Raw genomic sequence first — 19,989 nt, 5'->3', positions numbered from 1 at the left:
ACAGATTGATGGCACTGTGGGTAAAGCGATGGTATTTCATTCAGAAAAATTGGCGACAAAATAAGTTCCTGATAGTATTTGGAGTTAATCTTGACATTTTTTTGCACTCTCTTTATTTTTAACTTGCCATTATAAAAAAAACCAGCAACAATCATGAATCCCTTAGAAAAACTTTCTTTCAATTCTTTGAACCATGTACTTAATTTTTTTTCTCCCCTTTTATGAAAATGAATGGCTCTTTTTTTGTTACAATCATTTAAATACACCCATGCTTCATCTATTGTGACAATTGTTTTCCATTTTTCTTTGGATAAGTGTTTCTCATAGAATTCTGCAGCGTGTCCTGCGTTGAGCGATATGCTTTGGAAGAACACGATGCACATTGCGTTTTTTCGCTTTCTTAAGATTTAAATCAACGTTTATCATTTTGTTTACAGTGAACATCGAGCATTTTAATGATTTTACAACTGTCCTTTGACTATGGGAATTTTCTTTTAACATTAAACAACGTACCTTTGCAATAGTCGAAAGATGTCCGTTTTTTCCTTGGATACTTGTTTGGAATTTTTGTCCCATTTGGGGCTCCAATTTGACGTTTGTTTTCTTTCTTGTTGATGATATTACCTATCGACGCTTTAGATATCACAAAACCATGACTCTCACATCGTTTTTGGATAACGGAGTATGCATATTTCTCTTCGGAAAGAGCGTAAATGTAGCCTTCGAACCACTGCTTTGTTAAATTCACCATTTTGAATAAAAACAAAAATTTCAAGCCACAGACATTAATTTTGACTTTTAAAAACATAGTACAATTGCAATTACTTCTTTTGCAGCAAACGATTTTTATTACCGCTTACCAAAATCGTCTAAAAATGTGCGAACAACCTCTGTACAATCAATATGTTCAACGGTTACAATCTTGAAGCATACCATCATATGTTCAAATGGTTACAGACTGGTAACTCTTTTAAATGGTTATCATATATCCTAAAACACATTAATTTAAATATTTGTTTAAACATTACATGTTAAAAATTACAGGAAATTAAAAGCATATAAGTTGAGAGGTTTCAAGTCATTGCAAAATTCTTTTCATGCTGGGCATATTTCTTGTTTTATGCTAACGAATTTCTTATAAATGTTGGCACCATGACTGACATTGTTCCAATCTATTCATACATTTTTCAGGGGAAATAATTTGATGACATTTCTTTTGGTTATTTCTGACATATATTATTCAGATCTTTTGGGAAACGATCCAAATCAAGTTTTCTTAAGAATCAAGGAATCTTAAAGCTCAGATACAGTGTATTTCATTCTTTCACTACAGCTTTGTTCTTAAATATTTTAATCTAAAGATTCCAGCCATCATTGCAAAATCTTCTTTCTATGTAGATTTTATGTCGAATAGAGTATCATGTGTCATTTTTTGATTTCTATATATATTGGAGTGGCACAAAAGTTCTCTTTCGCTCAAATTCCGTCATGAACTTTGCTTATGGTTTACAGACTGTAGAAATTTCTTAAATAATGTTCATCTTTAAGGAGCTTATGAGAGTTTCTATTCTGTATTTAACAATATTTAATAATCGGTTTACATTACTATTCCACGCGAAAACATTTCTAAATATATTTCTATACACTTTTTTTCAGATTCTACGTTATAGCACGCTTTTTTTTTAACTTTCCGGTACGAAGTAAAAGAAGTATTGTAATTGCGAAAAAATTCTGGTGTTATATTTGAAAGGAAATGCTCATTTTGACCATTCCCAAATCAATTTTGACAATCTTTTTATTTTCCCTTTTGCGTGACGTCTGTATTTTTTTTTTTCTTTCAAAATGAATCCTAAAATGGATTAAAAATTGGATTTTTGCTTAACGTTTATACTTACATACGTACGTATGTACCTCGCATAAATCAAAAGCAATTAGCCGTAGAGCGAAAGGATTCTACAGCGAATTGCATTTAATTAGAAATTTTGTGTAGCGATCTTGAATAATATCTATTTCTGCGTCTCCTCTTTTTTTTTATTGCAACCGCACAGTACAAAATTATATATATATATATATATATATATATATATAATTTAAAGTAAAGTAGAAAGAACAAACGATAAAAGACCTATATGGTAAAAAATTTTGCGCATTGTGCTGCAAAATTAAAGAAGTTAAAAGAAAAATTGTAGTACGAACGCTAAAAAGCTGCTTAAGTACTGTGGTTCCGTGAAAACTTTAACATAAGCAAAATTAGATGCAATGAAATGTGTTAAAAGAGAAAAATATAACATTTGATTATTTACAAGTAAAAATCAACATTAATAGTAAACAATATGCTAAACTAATTAATGTTAAAAATCGAGATTAGTCGTGGGTTAAAGAAATGACATAGTCCAGGTCGAACAAATAAAAATATATTGGGAATATCAGGTTACATGGGAACAAGCAACCACAGCTATGCACACCAGACAGGGATAGAATAACAACAAAACTGTTGTTGCCAATTCTCATAAAGTAAATATTGGGACTGGCACATTTACATATATTTTTAACACGCCCCCTTGCCAGTCACACTATTTGCAAGATACTTACATACTTCCACAAAAATGTATCACGCTGTGGTTGTACACATTTACAGGAAAACAATGTAGCTGCTATTACATGCTTAAACACTATTGACTTCTACTTATGAATTGCATCATTAAATGAACACATATTAAGTTATACTAGGAAACACGATGTTTACATAAAAGCAATTAAGAAAAACTTGTATCTAGGCTTCTTTCTGAAATTTTAAGTCAAGTCTCTACACAGACACTATCAGTCGTAAACTTCAAAGGAGATCATTTTTACGTACAAGTCCCGGCATAGTTCATGTCACGTAAAAGTTTTGAGGTCTGCTTAGTTAGGAGATCAGCGAGATTATCGCTGGATCGCACATGATCAAATATAATCACATTTTCCTTCACTAGGTCTCTCAGAAAATGAAATTTAATATCAATGTGCTTACTTCTTTCAGAAGTCCATGTTACTTCTTTCAGAAGTAACATGGTTCTTTGCTAAGAAGATTGCTCCCTGGTTGTCGACTAGCACTTTTTGAGGTGAAGCAGCTAATTCACTACCGATTTCCTTGATCAAATTTTTAATCCATAGGATTTCCTTGGCAGTGTGACACATTGCCACATACTCTGCTTCTGTCGTCGATAAAGCTGTTGTGGATTGCTTCTTGCTCGACCATGAGATTGGAGCACCTGCGAGTAGCATTATATAACCACTATAAGATTTACGGTCAGTTCTGTCACCTCCCCAGTCAGCGTCTGAGTAGACTTGAAGTGGCTCACCTGTCTTCTGGAATCTCAACTTTCTGTGTCGTGTTCCCTTTAGGTATCTTAGAATGTGCTTCACACCTCTCCAATGTTCTTCCGTGTGTTTTTCATTGAACTGGCTCATATAAGTGGAAGAATAAGCCATGTCTGGGCGAGTACCACAAGTCAAATATAGAAGACTTCCTATAGCTTGTCTATACGGGATTCCCTTGCTGTTTTCTTTGATTTCTTCCCACTGCTGTTCATCTACATTTTTATATTTTATGCTGGGGTCCAGTGGTGTGGATGCACATTTTGCTTCAGTCATTTTAAATGTTTCTAAGATTTCTGATGCATAAACGATTTGATCTAGTGTGTATGACCCATTATCTTCTTTGCATATTCGCATGGATAAGATCTGGCTTGCAGGACCTAGGTCCTTGACACTGAACCTTTTCTTAATGCCTTCCTTGAATTCATTTATCTCTGGCATGTTTCCAACTATCAGGAGGTCATCAACATAAACTCCAATTATGATGTTCTTCTCATGACAAAAGTAAATACAAGGTTCTGCATTTGATCTTTTCAATCCATACTGGATCAGGAAGTCATTCAAGCAAGTATTCCATGCACGTCCTGATTGTCGAAGATCATAGATGCTTTTCTTCAGGTGGCAGACAAGGTGTTCTTTCCCTTTCTCAATGCAGCCTTCTGGCTGTGCCATATATATGTCCTCTTCTAGGATTCCATTAAGGTATGCAGCTGTTACATCCATTTGGTGAACTTCTAGGTTTTTCTCTGCAGCTACGGCAAGCAATAATCTTACAGATTTGAGTTTGATGACTGGTGAAAAGGTGTCTTGAAAGTCCACTCCAGGCATTTGCAGATAGCCTTTTGCTACCAATCTGGCTTTGAACTTTGCTCGGTTCCCAATCTCGTCTTTTTTCTTACGAAACAACCATCTGGATGGTATTACCTTAGCTCCTGGTGGTTTTGTAGTTAGTTCCCAGGTTTGAGCTTGAGTGAGGTTCTGAATTTCTTTCTCCATGGCTTTTAACCACATGTCAGCTTCGGGTGATTTCAGGACATCTTTTAGGATTACTGGGTCCTTTTCTTCAGATTGTTGTATCTCTTGGGCATCGTACAGATAGAAGTCTTCGAAAAGTTTAGGAATTTTGGTTTTTCTTTTTTCACCTCTCTCACTTCCACGGGTAGGATTTCTGGCTGCTATTTCGATTTCAGGGTCTAGGTTATTAGCAACGTCTTGTATTTGAGCAACTGATTGACCTTCATCTTTGTAATCTGGAGTATTTTCAAGCTGTATGTCTGGACATCTTTCGGAATTTCGGTAAATTGGATCTGTATTGGGACATTCGGTTTCATCCAAGTTATTTACATCAGGAGTTATATAATCTAGAGATGAGTCACGAGCTTCTGTTTCAGGTAGGTCCAAAGGATATTCTGATTCAAAGTCTTGAATTTTAAGGGTAGCTTCTTCTGCAGGATTGTCACACTTGCTCAGTTTTAAAGGGAAAACATTTTCTTCAAAAATGGCGTCTCTGCTGACGAAAAAATGTTTCTTCTTCAGATCATACAATTTGTAGCCTTTAACTCCTTTAGGATATCCCACAAAAACACATTCTGTAGCTTTAGGATCAAGCTTGCTTCCTCTTGAGTGTGAGCGAACATGGCTCCAGGCTCTGCATCCAAAAACTCTGAGGTGGTCTGTTTTGCTTCCATACCCTGACCATCGTTCCTCCGGAATATCGCCATAGTTCGTACCGGATCTTCGTTAAAGGATGGTTATCCAGCTCACTTCAGATTCACAACGTGGTTAGGCTTCGGCGATCGGCGCGGTTAGGCTTCGGTGCGATCTTCAATCCTGGATCATAATGGCATTTCCTTTTGAGCTTTTCGTGCTGATAACGTGTTAAAAATCGAGATTAGTCGTGGGTTAAAGAAATGACATAGTCCAGGTCGAACAAATAAAAATATATTGGGAATATCAGGTTACATGGGAACAAGCAATCACAGCTATGCACACCAGACAGGGATAGAATAACAACAAAACTGTTGTTGCCAATTCTCATAAAGTAAATATTGGGACTGGCACATTTACATATATTTTAACAATTAAGGTATATTTAAAACGTAGTAAAAGTATTAACTAATTAGTTAAAAATAGAAATTAAAAGTGGTAAAATGGTCGATTAGCCCAATTCGAAGTTAACCAAGGCACGTCAGGGGAAATATTTTTTAATGAACTTCGAACTAAGCTAATTCCATCCCGCGTTTCGCCGAAACAGACAACTGAAACTGTAGGTGACACATTTTTCATTTAATTAAATAAACTTTGGCAAAATCTTGAGTCTCAATTCTCTGTTCCAATTTCCCGACGCGTCCGCTTGAATTAACACACACACATATATATGTAATAATAAAATTCCATAGTCAAAAATACACTTAAAATTCTAACTGTATGCTTTTTCATTTTTAATGGCGACGGTCTCTTATTTGAAACTACGTGGAATTAAGTCCACAGCACCGTAGCCAAGTTGTTTTTCCCGCCTTTTCTACACGTACAGTTATAGAATGTTCTGGAGCTATTTAAAGCGAACTGGAATGGCTGACGAGGCTGACGTCATTTCTTGGAAGCTCCGCCTTTCCAGAGGCTATAAAAGGACTCGCAAAGGAATATCGGGGTCTTTTCTTTCAAACAAAAAGTTATTTACTCCGGAGATCTGATTTTTGCAACTGCTATTTCAATAAATGGATCCTGTTTTTTAAACTTATCGTCTGATACTTTGAGCTACGACTACATCTATGATTCTTCACCAATTATTTATTCCGAACAAAAGCTGGTACATCATATATATATGTATATATACCACACACACACACGCACATATATATATATATATATATATATACATATATTTTCAGAATTAAACTTACTAATTATGGATTCACTCATTTTTTTAGATAATTCTACTATAATTATGGATTCACTCTTTTTAGATAATTCTACTAAAATTTATCTGTGCTATAAAATTACAAACTTTAAAAAGATTATAACGTAAACACTTCGTATTTTTTAAAGGATAATTCTTTAAAAATGCTATTTAGCCAATTTTCTGCATTCTCCTGCGTATTACATATCATGATTCGGGATTTCAGTTGCAGCCAATCTTTCCACCATTGTCGACATCAAAACGTGGACATGTGACTTCATTTGCACATTACTGCAGTACAGGATAGAGTAGAAGTAAGTATACGGGACATCAGGACTTTACCCAAGGGTTGATACAAATGCTATCTCGCGAGGCTATTGATCCAGTGCTATTTGCAGACACATATCTAAAAGAGTGACACATATCTAAAAGACACATATCCACGCAATAAATGCGTTTTCATATAATTATTAAAGCATCACTTTGTTTTAAGTAGAGAATTCCCTTCGATTTTCATTTAATTTCATCATATTTTTATTTAACATTCCATCACAGGCGGGGCAATTTTTTTAAAACTTGAATTCGAAGAAGAGGAACACATGTCTGATGACTCTCGAAATCCGTAGAGTTCCATTCAAAATGCTTGCCAAACATTCTGCTCTTTTGCCTAATTTGAAAGATATTGAAACATTTAGTGAACTTTCCATTATATATTTTTGAAAATGGGATTAACTCTTAAAATATACTACTATCAAAAGGCATATTATGCATGAGAAATTCAGTTCTGAATCCATACGTACTTATGCAGTACTAAGGTTTCTTTCCTGAGATTTCAGAATATAGGATGTTTATAAAGTCTCGGACGCATTTTGATGTTTAATAACTCATAAAATAATGAAGATATATAAACAAACGTATGGCATTTATTGATGGAATAACTTATATATTTTCCTTTTCAGGTTTGAATATTTTTACTTTTGTAAATATCGTCTGGTTAATTTCAGATAATTTCATTTTCCAGTCTAAATATCTGCACTTATCTAAATATCGTCTGCTTATTAATTGCATTTTTCTCTTTTGTTTTTGGCAACTATTGCAATGTTATGTTTACTTTTGATGTGTTTGTTCTAGTATTTTTGTATGTGATGTTTTATTCGACCAGATATTAAGAAGAATGCATACACCACAAGAGACAGCACAGATTTTATGGTAGTTCATAGAAACGAAATCCATAACGCAAACACAGAGAAACTGCAGAAGAATTTACCAAAAAGGACAAGGACAACGTTTACAAGAGGAGAGTGTCGAACATTGATGACCTAAAAGCCAGAATTACAACCGCAATGGCCTCTGTGGATGCCGACATGCTTACCGGTACCTGGCGTGAAATTGAATATCGACTTGATATTCTCCGTGCGGCGAAGGGGGCACACATGGAAGTTCATTGACAAGGGCCATGAAACTTTTTGAATCTATCTAACCATTTATGTTATTAATTTTAATCTATCTTTATTATTTTACGAGTTATTAAACATCAAAATGGGTCCTGGACTTTATAAACACCCTGTATTTTTATTTTAGATAATTAAAAACCTTATTTAAATTTAATCTATTGATATAAAGAAGAGAGAAAATGGTTAACTGAGACATGGAAGCCCCATTCGACGATTTTCGATGTCTTAGGCGGTTAGTGCTGCTGATGCCCTGGATTAATTAATAATATTGTTACGTTTTACGCATTCGTGGATTTGGAGTAATTGATGATAGCACGTGATAAAGAGTCAAAATACACATTTATTCGCCCGTAAGCACTATTATTACACAGAAGAGTTCGGAAGACACGTTTACTGTCGTCAAAAAACTACGATAAACCAGCTTAAACAACCAGCAGTACACTCTTCAGGCTCTCAAGCTATAATGGTGAAGACAGCTTCACGGCAAAGCACTAAATTACAGCTCTCGACTCGGTCGATCGCTCTCAAGCTACTCTCTGAACTGGAGACACTACTCTCTGCGTACTGGCAGGGTATATATAGCTTTAACCTACCTTCAAAAATATTCCCAAGAAAACCGCTAAGAATGCGTTTTAGAAAGATCTCGCTCCGTCTGTGAAATATCGCCAAATGGGTGATTTAGCGCCAAGTGTTGTAACCTGTCCTTTCCTGCCACTTTCTGACAACCCTTCATATTTTTGTGTTAGAAAGCTAAGACAAATAGGGAAAAGAGGCAATTCAATGAGACTCTTAATTCAACTAATTGGTTAGCTAATTGATTAAGTACTACACTTCCGAGTCTCAGTGAATTAGTAGCAACGAAATTTGTCTTGGCTTCCTTATTAATCGAACAGGTGTGGAGTTTCAAAACACTTTTCCCTTGACAAGTTCTGCTATGAAGCTCCAAACAAGGGAGATTAATTTTGGCATAATTACTTTCTTTTTTATTAATTTCTACATTCAATTCAGATCAATGTCTTAGTACCTTAGATTTTTACTTTAATGTAGTTCATGTATTAATTTACTAGGTAAAATTCATGTTTTCTTCCTGATGAGTTGGATCAAACGTTACTTTTAAACTTCAATTAAATTTAGCAGAACTTTGCGCTAATTTATTACTTTTAGTACAAACGTACTTTCTTCTTACCTCGTTGACTGCTTCTTTTTTCTATCTAATTAATTTAAATTACCGTACTGTTCAGGTTTGCAATCTATCATAAAATGTTATCAAAAATTACAATACAATGATAAGTCGTCTATGATGTCATTATATTTTAAATTTTGAGCAGTGTCATTTTCTATCAACAAAAATGAAACAGAATTGAATTTTTGTTGATTTCAAAGTTATCTTAAATCACCTTTTCTCAGTTTTAACTTAGAAAAACTCCTCTCCACTGTAGCTGCACTGTGGAAAAACTTCGTTGGATGAACCGCCCTTTAGGTTCAGTATTTGGAAAGTATAGATTTGAATGTAGGAAGTAACTTCTTTCGGTGTATTTGTCATTCCAGAAATGAGATGTACGAGGCGAAATTGTACGTTTTACTATTCAGCATTGATGTACTAATGGCTATTTATTGTACTCTCGCTACTTACTGTAATAATTTCGGTGAACATTGCAAATTGTTTGCTGCTTTCTGGATGCTGTTTTCTTGATGCTGTTTGCTGTTTTCTTCGAAATTTTATTAAATTATAAAGGAATGTTAATGTGGCTTAATATGCTGAAATTCTTAAATCATTGCTTCAACAAAAAAGTGCTTTATCTGTAACTGTAATCAATTAATAATTTTTGAAACTGCATTTTTTGAACTACCTACAGCTTCGTCAGAATATTCATAATCGAATATTTGCCTCTCTTGTTGAAGTCTAATGGTTTCGAATGCAGGTCACATTACAAAAGCAAAAATAGTAAGAAGAAAACAGAATAATTTGTAAGACAAGGGTTCAAGGTCAAATTAATTGTACAAATGTCATTTCCAGAAGTGGAAATTAAGAACTGGTTTAAAAATTTCAAAACTATGCCTGATAAAGGAAGTAATAAACATGGTCTAAAGCTAAATTTGGACGGTTAAAATTACAAAAATCACGTGTAAGAAACAATTCTGTCTTTAAAAATATAAATAGCCTTCACTTACCAATATTCACACTTCAAGCTCCTCTGCAGACTTTCATGTCTATTAGCCACCAACCTTAAAACCGCAGAGTAATTCGACCCAGTTTGAATCTGGGCGAACGGCATGGGAATTTCAGTAGAATATTCTATGTGTAACAGGAATATGAATTGGTTTCTCTTAAAAAGTGTGCCATAAAGGAATTTCTTCCATTAAGCAGGTAGCTTTCGTATACTTTTCCGTATCTCAATAATCCAATTCAATCTAATCTCACGAGATATGAGTGTAGAAATGATTTGGTTTGTAAGCACGATCAGCGAGCAAGCACAATGCTCTAATACGAGGGCAATCCCCAAAAAAAAATGTCTCCTATTTTTTGGGGACGTATAAAAAGTTTTAATACGGTTGTTGGCAACACTGTTGTGAGTGGTGCCTTTTCCGCTACCATATAAGCACGCAGGCGCTTCACTCGGATGCTCAGTCTTGGCTTGGCAGCCATTCGAAATGGAGCTCCCAATAAACGTTACTGCCAGGTGGGAAGTGCGGGCAGTTATTCGGTTTTGAACGCAAAAGGCGTTAAACCGGTTGAAATTTACCGCCTATTGACGGAAGTGTATGGACAGTCGCGCATGGATGTCAAAAACGTTCGCAAGTGGTGTAGAGAGTTTCCAGCCGGTCGTACTGAAATTCACGACGAAGAAAGGAGCGGGAGGCCGTCAATTGCCGACGAAACAATCGCGAAAGTTGAATAACTCAACTTTCGCGATTTTGTGTTCGTATTCGTTGAGTTTGTTGAGTTCGCGATTGTTGAGTTCGTAAAATGCGTAAAGATCGGAGGATCATCTGGATGCTCCTGAAGCTTCTCAACACTTACTGAAGGGCATGGCGGCAAGCTGGTATGACATGGGCATTGTAAAACTGCCACCGCGTCTACAAAAATGCATCGATTGAAATGGCGATTATGTTGAAAAATAAAGCATTCTTCAATCTTTAAAGTGATGTAGCAATTATAGAAAATAAACGGTTCTTTGTATATCTAAAAATATAGGAGACCTTTTTTTTGGGATTGCCCTCGTATTATTATTCTGACCTACCACCAAGATACGGTTACACGCGAGATGAAGCTGGCTCCTTAAATCCGCCTCCAAGGCAGCTGCTGATGTTGTCGTGTAACTCAGTGGGGATTTAGCAGATGAGGGATGTCTTCCTAAGCCCACATTTTGGACCTCTCATTTCAAGACATATAATTATTTAAAAGTTAAGTAGTGATTTGGTGTCTTCTTGGAAAGCGGGTTCCTAAGGTTTGTGACTTGAGAGTTAGAATCTGTGACACCATAAATCTGCCTGTGTGCATCCGAACCTGAAAATAAGAGTTAGGTACTGAAAACGTTTATGCCAAGAATGGGAAAAGCGCAGAATCACCCACTGCTTGGCACGTTTTTACGACTTGCACAAACTCGATATCTATGTACACATCGACCTATTTTCACTTAAAAAAAGTCAGAACATTGCACAAACTCAGCATTGCGCACTCCCTTGACTTTGTCCACGTACACATCGATCTATTTTCACTTAAAAAGTCAAAGAAAATTGACAAAGAATCCTTCTTACTCTTGTAAAAAGCGCCAAACAAAGCGCGCCAAATAGGTGGGCGATTCTGCACTTCACCCATTAGATTCTCTTTAAAGATATTAGTTATATTATTATTCATCGCAAACGACTGGCCGTTTAGTGTCAATGAATTTCAACAACTTGAGGACTCGATTGAATGCAAATCAAAAGTGGCGGTTGAGTATGGCTTAAATGATCATTAGGCGAATATGGAAATAAAATAAAATGACACACTGGCCATAGTTATAGGTAATGAAACCAATACGGCGGTGCATAATACAAGGTTTGCCCAATGAAGCCCCGGATTTGTTTACGGCCATTGTGGTGTTGTAGGCAGAATCGAGATCCGAAAAGACATTGTTACAGCATTCGTTTGTCCATGTCCTAAACCGGAAGCACAATCGCAGCTTATACGCATCTGATGTACAGTCCGCAGTAATCGGAAGAATGTACACCTTACGAAGATTTCCCTCTAAAGACAGCTCTGAATGATATCTACCGTCGCAAGCTGATGTGCGACAGACCCTAATTCCTGCGTTAAGATACCCTAATGTTACTATGCACAGGCGATGTAGTAGAACAGATGTGTTGCATGCAGGCACTCGTCCATGCCATGAACAGGTGCGTTGTTGATTCGTCAGTGCTCTCGTTTGTTGGCATTGTGAGGAATCGTTTCCTTTCCCGCAGCAGATGAGCACTATCCGCAATGTAATTTCTTTCGCCATCGCGAAGTGCATTCTGGGACTTTTTAGAGAACGTTCTGTTTTCTGGATTCTGTTACGAGAGCAATATGTGACTGCCGTTTCCACAGTATGCCGAGCCTGGTGCGATTTTCCAATTTGGTCCGCGCGTTCTCTTTCCACCCACCGATTCCATATTCTCACCACTGTGACTTGAGTTCTTCCAACATGAGTGCTCATTTCCCGGAAATATGATCCGTAATCTGTATAACCAACATTTCCGTCGAAGACTTAGAAACTTCTTCAGAGACTGAGGATTTTTTCGGACGAGTCATACTGTAGCTTTCTACACTAAATAACAGCAGAAAAAGCACGGAATTTTAATTTAATTTTTAGAATGCTAATTATTTACTGTCTTATCGAGCTTCGAATAAATGAAATTTCAAGCCTCTCGAAGGATTTCTTTGTGATACTGCATTTTTGGAACCAGGAAATCGCTGCGAAATTCTATAATATTAATAAAAATTGCGTCTCCTCTCCGCCAGAGCAGACGCTCTTTTAATACATATCATCATTTATTCTATTGTGGTGATTTTTTTCTGTTTAATTAACTTACATAATATTTAATTTATACAAGTAGTGGTGGAAATTTTTACAATTTATTTTAGATTTACTACAGAACTGACTACTAAAGACGGATGACGGTGAAATCATCTCTACATATAATAAAAGAAAGAGTCTGTGTCTGTGTCTTTCGTTCGTGCTGCGTGTAAGCTAATAGATCCGGGGTTACGAAATTTGGTACATAGGTGCATCTGGACAAGAGTGCATCAGGGCATCTGGAAGTGATTTTTTTCAAAATTCGAATCAGAATTTTTTATTTTATCTTTCTTGATGAAATCGCATCATTTTGAATAGTTTCATTCTTTTAGAAATTATATTTTTGGCAATAGTTTTTATTCAATGCTTTGTATACTGGACTGCTGACTGTTGAAAATATGAAATAAAATATTGCTTATTTTCTTTTGATATTTGGATGAGCAACACACACATCGCAATCTTCTTATCCTGACGCACATGCATCTCGCGAGGCACAACAGGAAGAATTTCCTTTCTCTCTCTCTCTTTATTAACGAATGGCAAAGATGTTTATATATTTTGAATTATGTCATCCACAAATCACAATTGTCATTGGTTATTGCTTTCTGATGATAGTTTCATTCTTTTAGAAATGTGATTTTGGCAACCGTTTTTCATTCATTGCTTTGGATACTGGACTTCCTACTGTTTTCTCTTGAAAATATGAGATTTATTTCTTATTTCATTGTATTTTTTATATTATGTTTTAATTATATATAATTTTAATTATAAAAGTTTCGCATGATTGTTTTTAGGAAATAAAGTTCTTAACTTCCTTGAAAGACGATATTTTTATCTGCCGGTCGTCTTTCCCAAGTTTTAACCACTTCTCCTTCTTCGAGTACACAGTAAGCGCAGCCTGTGCCTTTCTTCGTCTTTTAGTCATCTGTATAAACAGCAAATGCATTCTCATTTGGCGGGGGTGTATTGCATATGTATTGTGTGCGATAAATCTGTATCTGCAGGGTGTCCAAGCATGATCGCCTTGCGCTTCTCGTAGTCTGTGTGGTAGAATGTCTTTTGCCACAGAGAGATGTTATTTTCCAGCCGCAATGTCCTTACTAATAGTGATTCTCTCTCCACTTAGAAGGTCCAGCGGAGGAAAACCCGCCAGAAATTGCAGTGCCGAAATTGGGGATGTTCTATAACCTTTGCATATGATCAAAAGTTGCATTCTTTGGATGGTGAGAAGCTGCCTCCTCATACTGGCAGTAAGCTTCCTTCCCCATATAGCAGCTCCATATAATATGATCTTTTCTCAGATTGTTCTGTACCAGCTTTTGAGTATAGTGTTTGGAGTGCCCCAACGAGGTTATGTTGTTCTAACCATGAAATTACTAAGCTGATTTATTTTCTCCTTAAGCTCTTTAATATGAGGTACCCAGGAAAGCCTACTGTTAATTATAATACCTAGATATTTAAGCTCAGTGGCATCTTTTATAGAGACTCCATTTAGCTTAATGTTGGGATTCCTATTTCGCGCTCCATACCTACATATAAACAGGTGTTTAGTTTTATCTGCTGAGATATTTAATTTGTGCTGATTTGCTCAGCTTGCAAAAGTATTGACTGCGCTTTGTGCCTTTAACCTAATATCTGTGCTACCAGAAATGACCAATAAAAAGTCGTCCGCGTACGCCTGGATACCCATTCCTTGCTGTTGGACATAAGGCTGTGTTCCCTACAAGATTCCAAAGTGTAGGTCCCAAGCAGGAACCCTGGGGACAACCTCTTTACAACTTGACTTTGAGTACATTGTCCGTTGTAACTTGTATCCAACGATTCTGCGTAAAAGATTCAGGATTTCCTTTGGGCATTTGATGATGATGTCTAGGCATTGGACTACGTCTGGCCACCACAACGAGTCAAATGCCTCTTTGATGTCCAACAAAATAACCAGTGTGTCCAAATTGTTGTCTTTGTTCTGCTTTATGTTATCTAGCAGTTGTTTTAAGGCATTGTCTGTGGACTTTCCTGCGCAGAAGCCATATTGTTTTTCGGTTATAAACTTGTTCCTGTACATGTGGAAATTAAGGCGTTGTAGAATTACTTTTTCTAAAATCTTACTGATTGAAGGCAGTAAGCTTAAAGACCTATATGATGCTGAGTCTTTGCCCTGCTTGTGAAAGAGTGCAATTTCGGCTAGTTTCATGCTTCTAGGAAAGTGGCCGAGTCGCCAGCAGGTTATGCATAGTTTTGGAAACAAACCTGGGAGTTCTTTGTGAATTTCTTTAACAGTGGTATTATCTATGCGATAGGGACCTGGTGCTTTTTGTCTGCTAAGGCTTTGATGATATTATGAACTTCGTGGTCTGCAGGAAGAGTAATATCTCTGTTGCTGCTTTTCCAGCTTTTCCTATTAAACCTCTGCCTTATTTCTGTGTGAGTTACTAAATCAAATTCCATGTTGTCTTTAACAAAGATTGTTTCTAGGGTAGTGTTTAGAGCTTCTGTTTTGCTTTTTGCATCTTGTTTTACTTTAGCGGTAAGTTGTAGGGGTTGAAAAACCTTATTGGAGGCTATTTTATGTAATGTACCATAGGTTGCTTGCACGTTACTGCAGTGCTTACAACATGACTCTTGTTTCGCTGCCTTGATTTGTTTTTTGTATTGAGCTCAAAATTATATCAGTACTGATATAGTACTGATAAAATTTTGAATGTTATCCAATCAGTAATTTATAAAAGCTGTTGCATCTTTAGCTTAATACAAAACAGATTTTGGTATGCTCGCAGCAGTTGACCTCCACTCCTGAATCATAATCAAAACCAAAGAAATTCATAACATTATTATAGTACTAAACCACGCGAAAACAGTATATAAATGAACAAATAAATAAATGCAAATTAATGTAGGCTCATGCGTTTACTACGTTGCCAGAACATTTTTATCAGATCATTTTATCAAGTTATACAATACTAGAAAATTGCACTGATGTAACTCTTAAGAGCAAATCCCATATCTCTTTACGATCGTTATTGTACTTTAAATACATTAAAAAGCAGTTCAAGTCATCCTCAATCCAGTTCAAGATTTGACATCTTTCAATTGAAACAGTCCTATTTCACATTTGTCAATAGTCATCATTTTACTTCTATAATCATATATTAAACAGCTCGACATTATGTTTTCATTCAAAACCTATTTTTCATTCGCCCAGATACTCAATCTTCTGATATCTTTTAGCGTAGCCAAAACTTTGTCCCCATTAATGACAGATCGCCGTTACAATTGGGCAACGTTGCAGGGCGTATAATTCGTAAGTGGACATATGTATTGCCACCTTAAGAGTGGCTTCTAGAATGGACCAATGGACTTCCACTAACATTTCTGTCATTTCCCATGACCTTCCAGGCTCTGTAAACATGATGGTTGAAATGCTTTTCCACGCAATTGTCTGCACAAAATAATTAAAGCATCGTGGATTTCTTTTGAAAGTGCGAAGTTAGATGAAATTTAAGCAGAATTATATAGGTAAATATTAAAAGTCTCAGCATTATCTGCTGTAGTCTATATGTGTGTATGTGTGATTATGGCAAAGCCTCGAGGGCTATCTGCCTAAGGGGAGGAATGCCTTCGTGGAAGATTTTCTAAGGGAAACTGGCTCGTATACACGTTACACATGGGGAAAACCACGAAAATGTAGTCTATATGAAAAAGATGATAGTATAAAGGCATCAATTAAGCTTATTGTTTAGAGCTAAGTATTTCGCAAGATTTCTTTTAATGGAAATATATTAATTTAAAACATATATTCTAAATTTTCAATAAACGGACGGAATTTAAATAACTGCTTCTTCATTTTATCTAACAAACATTTTCTTTAGTTACGCGATATTTCAATGTGGTGTAATTTCCAGATATTCATTTTGCAGAAAAATATGAGGTAATAGTCATTGCCTTGTCCCCTGGTCGATCTGTGCTGGAGGAAAACCATGTTAAAAGAATGCTGTGTTACAAGTACGAGTAAAAGTGGACGAGATACCAGAATTTCAACATTACAGTACAGCTGTAGTCCCGCCCCACTAACTGCGCAGTTCAGCCCCAATCTTGATGGAGAACACTCCGGGGCACGGTCTGAGAATCTTCCTCTGCCATCAAGCCACTCGACAAGACTTTCTACTCCCCATCATTTTACGTGCTTCCATGCCGCACAGACAAGATACACCTACAAACATTCCTGGTTTCTCTGTGATTCGAGCCCTGTAATTTTAATAATTGTTTCAGTCTGTTCTTGGGCGATTCACTTGCTTACTTATCGCATAATGCCACTGGCATAGGGCTAAGATATAAGATTTTCATATGTCGCCATAGAAATGATATACATATTTACTGATCCAATTTATAACTTTCAGTTGTTTGGGCCAATCACGTTTGCCATGTAATCAATTACTTGTTACATGGCAAAAGAATACGCCAAAGTAGAAGCAGCTAATGTTTGCTAAACGAAGTAAAATTTATTGCAAATTGCCGGTGAGTTTTAATACTTTCATTGTTAAATAGATTTTCTATACTCCGGTCTTGAACCCTCACAAATGACTCCAGCCAAAAAAGGCAAAATTAAACATTGATAGTAAATGATTATTTCAAGAGACCTGGACAGAACCATTTGGAGTTATTGAACACAATAGAAAAGCATTATGCATTCTGTGCGGGGAAAGTGCTTTGTGTCGCACAGCTAGTGTCAGAGGAGATTTTAACACCAACCACAAGATTTTAACACTAACCACAAGAAGCTGAGCGGAAGGTGATTATTGAAGGAAAATTGAGGAATTGTAATTATCAGAAGGTTGGTTTTTATAATTATCTTTTTAAAACAAACCAACTAACAACGGCACGCTTTCAAATTTCACTGTGCCTGGCAAAACCAAACCGCGATCCGTTGCGGATTTAATCAGAGAAGTTTTGGGCACGCAGCTCCCTCCCCCCAAAAAGAGGTTTTGGGTACGCGGCTCCAAAAAGGTTAGCCACCACTGCCCTAATACGTCTGCTTGCGGCTGAGTTCTCGCCCACGAATGTGGGCGTGGCTTTGTATCTCACTTCTTACAAGCTTTGTTTTCGTCTCTCAAAACAGTGAAGATCTGGAAACTGAAGCAGCATTCGGTACTTGTGTGGGTGACCAGCCACTTGAATTTCACCCTGATGCTGTGTGTAATTCCCCAGCTGCTATTGTAGGATTCTTGACACTAAATATGCATATAGCATTTATAACTACTATATGAACCGTATCCTTATGCTTTTATTTAATTTTATTATGTATCTTTTTCTGTAAAATTTGTATTTTTAAACTCTAAGATGACTTGGAATAACTCAACCAGCTAGATGTCTTTGACGGCTCACGTGACAATTGGTCACACCGCCTTCTCTACCTCCTAAGTTGATCTGTTTCACACGTCAGGCATTACCTCACCTGAAACACTACTAGAAGAATCTATATCAAGACAGCCGATAAACAACATGCGAAAAACAAGTTAAACGCGGCATATCAGCGGCACTTGCAATCCTAATTACGTGCAAAACTGAACCCTAAGCCCTCGGGAAAAAACTAATGCAACGTTCATATAATATTCGAAACAATTTAATGGCCCACCAGCGGCTGAGCGGTAAAGTCGCTGAACACTGGTAGTTCGGTCCGAGGTTCGAATCCCGCGAACGGGCTGGCTGCATGGGCGTTTTCGTGGTTTTCCCCATGTGTAACGTGTATACGAGCCAGTTTCCCTTAGAAAGTCCTCCACGAAGGCATCCCTCCTCTTAGGCAGATAGCCCTCGAGGCTTTGCCATAATCACACACACACACACACGAAACAATTTAATATCAAGCAACGTTGCACTGTTACGAGCTTAGGCTCAGACACCAAAAACTGTGGAGCAGTATGTAATTTTTTATAGACAATTATTAAGTCTAATAATTATTAATGTATGGTTATTAAGGTCTGCATTACGTGTAAAGTACAAGTTGAATTCACTTTAAGATATCTGTTGAATGAGTTTTATCTGCCTACCAGCGCAATCATATCTAGAAGAAAGTACACCGTGAAGATAACGTGCAATAAGAGTCGCGTGATATATTCCTTCAGGTGTGCGTATTTCAAAACCCGATTAATTTCTTACAGGTAAGCATTTTATTTTATTTTGATCGACTTTAATGCAGCTTTAACCGACTCTAACACACCTTATTATACGAGTTGTATTCATTTTTGAACATAGGTAAAACGCCCTTAGCGGAATCATTCCAAAATTCCTAAATCGTTACGTTGCATGAATGTACCACCAAGTGCTTCCTCTGAAAGAAACTTAAGACTTTTATCTGTCCCGCAGCTCTGCATTTAATCAGCCCTCAGAGTGTTATCATTCGGGAAAACAATATATTCATCTTTCCAATTTAATCAATTTCAAATTGACTATTTTAAGAGTAATGATAAATTGATATCAAATGAATTGAGATGCATATTTTATTTCTTAATATTATATCTAAATGATAAAAGTTAATATCTAAATGATACATATAACATTAATTGTAATTAATGAAAGATATTTTTAACGTAATGTGTAAAATTACCAAGTAAAAATTTCCTCAAATATTTTAAAACTGTTTTACTGAATATCATGATTTATATTAAAAAGTTAACCTTTCACATATAAGTTAAGATCTACGTTTTAATTTCTAATAATAAATTAAAGTTATTTTTAAAATGACACACGTACATCATAATACCACATTAAGAAAAGATTATTTTTCATTCAAGTCAGATTTTCTGCTCTCTCAAGATTCTTTTATTAAGCTTTCTGAATTTCTTCAGTCTTTTAAAATCCTTTTACGGAGTAAAGGAAGTATTGTAATCGCGAAACATTTCGGGTATCTTATTTCAATGGCTCTCGAAACCATTTGAATCAAGTTTTTGCGTGACAACTGTACGTAATGACAGAATAAAGAACTGTTTTTGCCAAAAAGGATTATAAATTAGATATGTATGGATTGGATATATATATATATATATATATATTGGATATATAAAAATTCTCTCTCTCTATATATATAAATATTGGATATCAAATGTTGAATGATCTAAAATTCACTTAGTTCGAAAACAAGTTTTTCTAATACTTGCGCAATAGTTGCAATTCCTATTCTGTTACTTTACTCGTTAAACTTAGTTGTTTTATTCTTATATGATGGTAAATTGTACATTTTTTGGTTTGA

At 36.1% G+C, this 19,989-nt stretch overlaps 1 protein-coding gene across 8 annotated transcripts in view; it reads left to right on the top strand.

Annotated features, from left to right (window-relative positions):
- Positions 1-19,989, top strand: part of LOC118183531 (phospholipid-transporting ATPase ID-like) — a 370,912-nt gene that overhangs the window by 113,607 nt on the left and 237,316 nt on the right. Inside the window, exon 1 of one of the 8 annotated variants that reach the window (XM_085826189.1) lies at positions 18,813-18,901. The exons of 6 other annotated variants lie outside the window; for them this stretch is intronic. The gene's annotated coding sequence lies outside the window, so the exon portion shown is untranslated. Of the gene's footprint in view, positions 1-18,812; positions 18,902-19,989 lie in introns of those variants that run through there. One more of the 8 variants, XM_085826196.1, reaches the window with a different exon arrangement.

Source organism: Stegodyphus dumicola, chromosome 11 (genome assembly GCF_044657685.1).
Source record: "Stegodyphus dumicola isolate Sdum_Otavi_A_Nest chromosome 11, ASM4465768v1".
Taxonomy (NCBI): Eukaryota; Metazoa; Arthropoda; class Arachnida; order Araneae; family Eresidae; genus Stegodyphus; species Stegodyphus dumicola.
The sequence above is the reverse complement of the archived record's forward strand: the minus strand, read 5'-3'. Positions and strand labels throughout refer to the sequence as shown.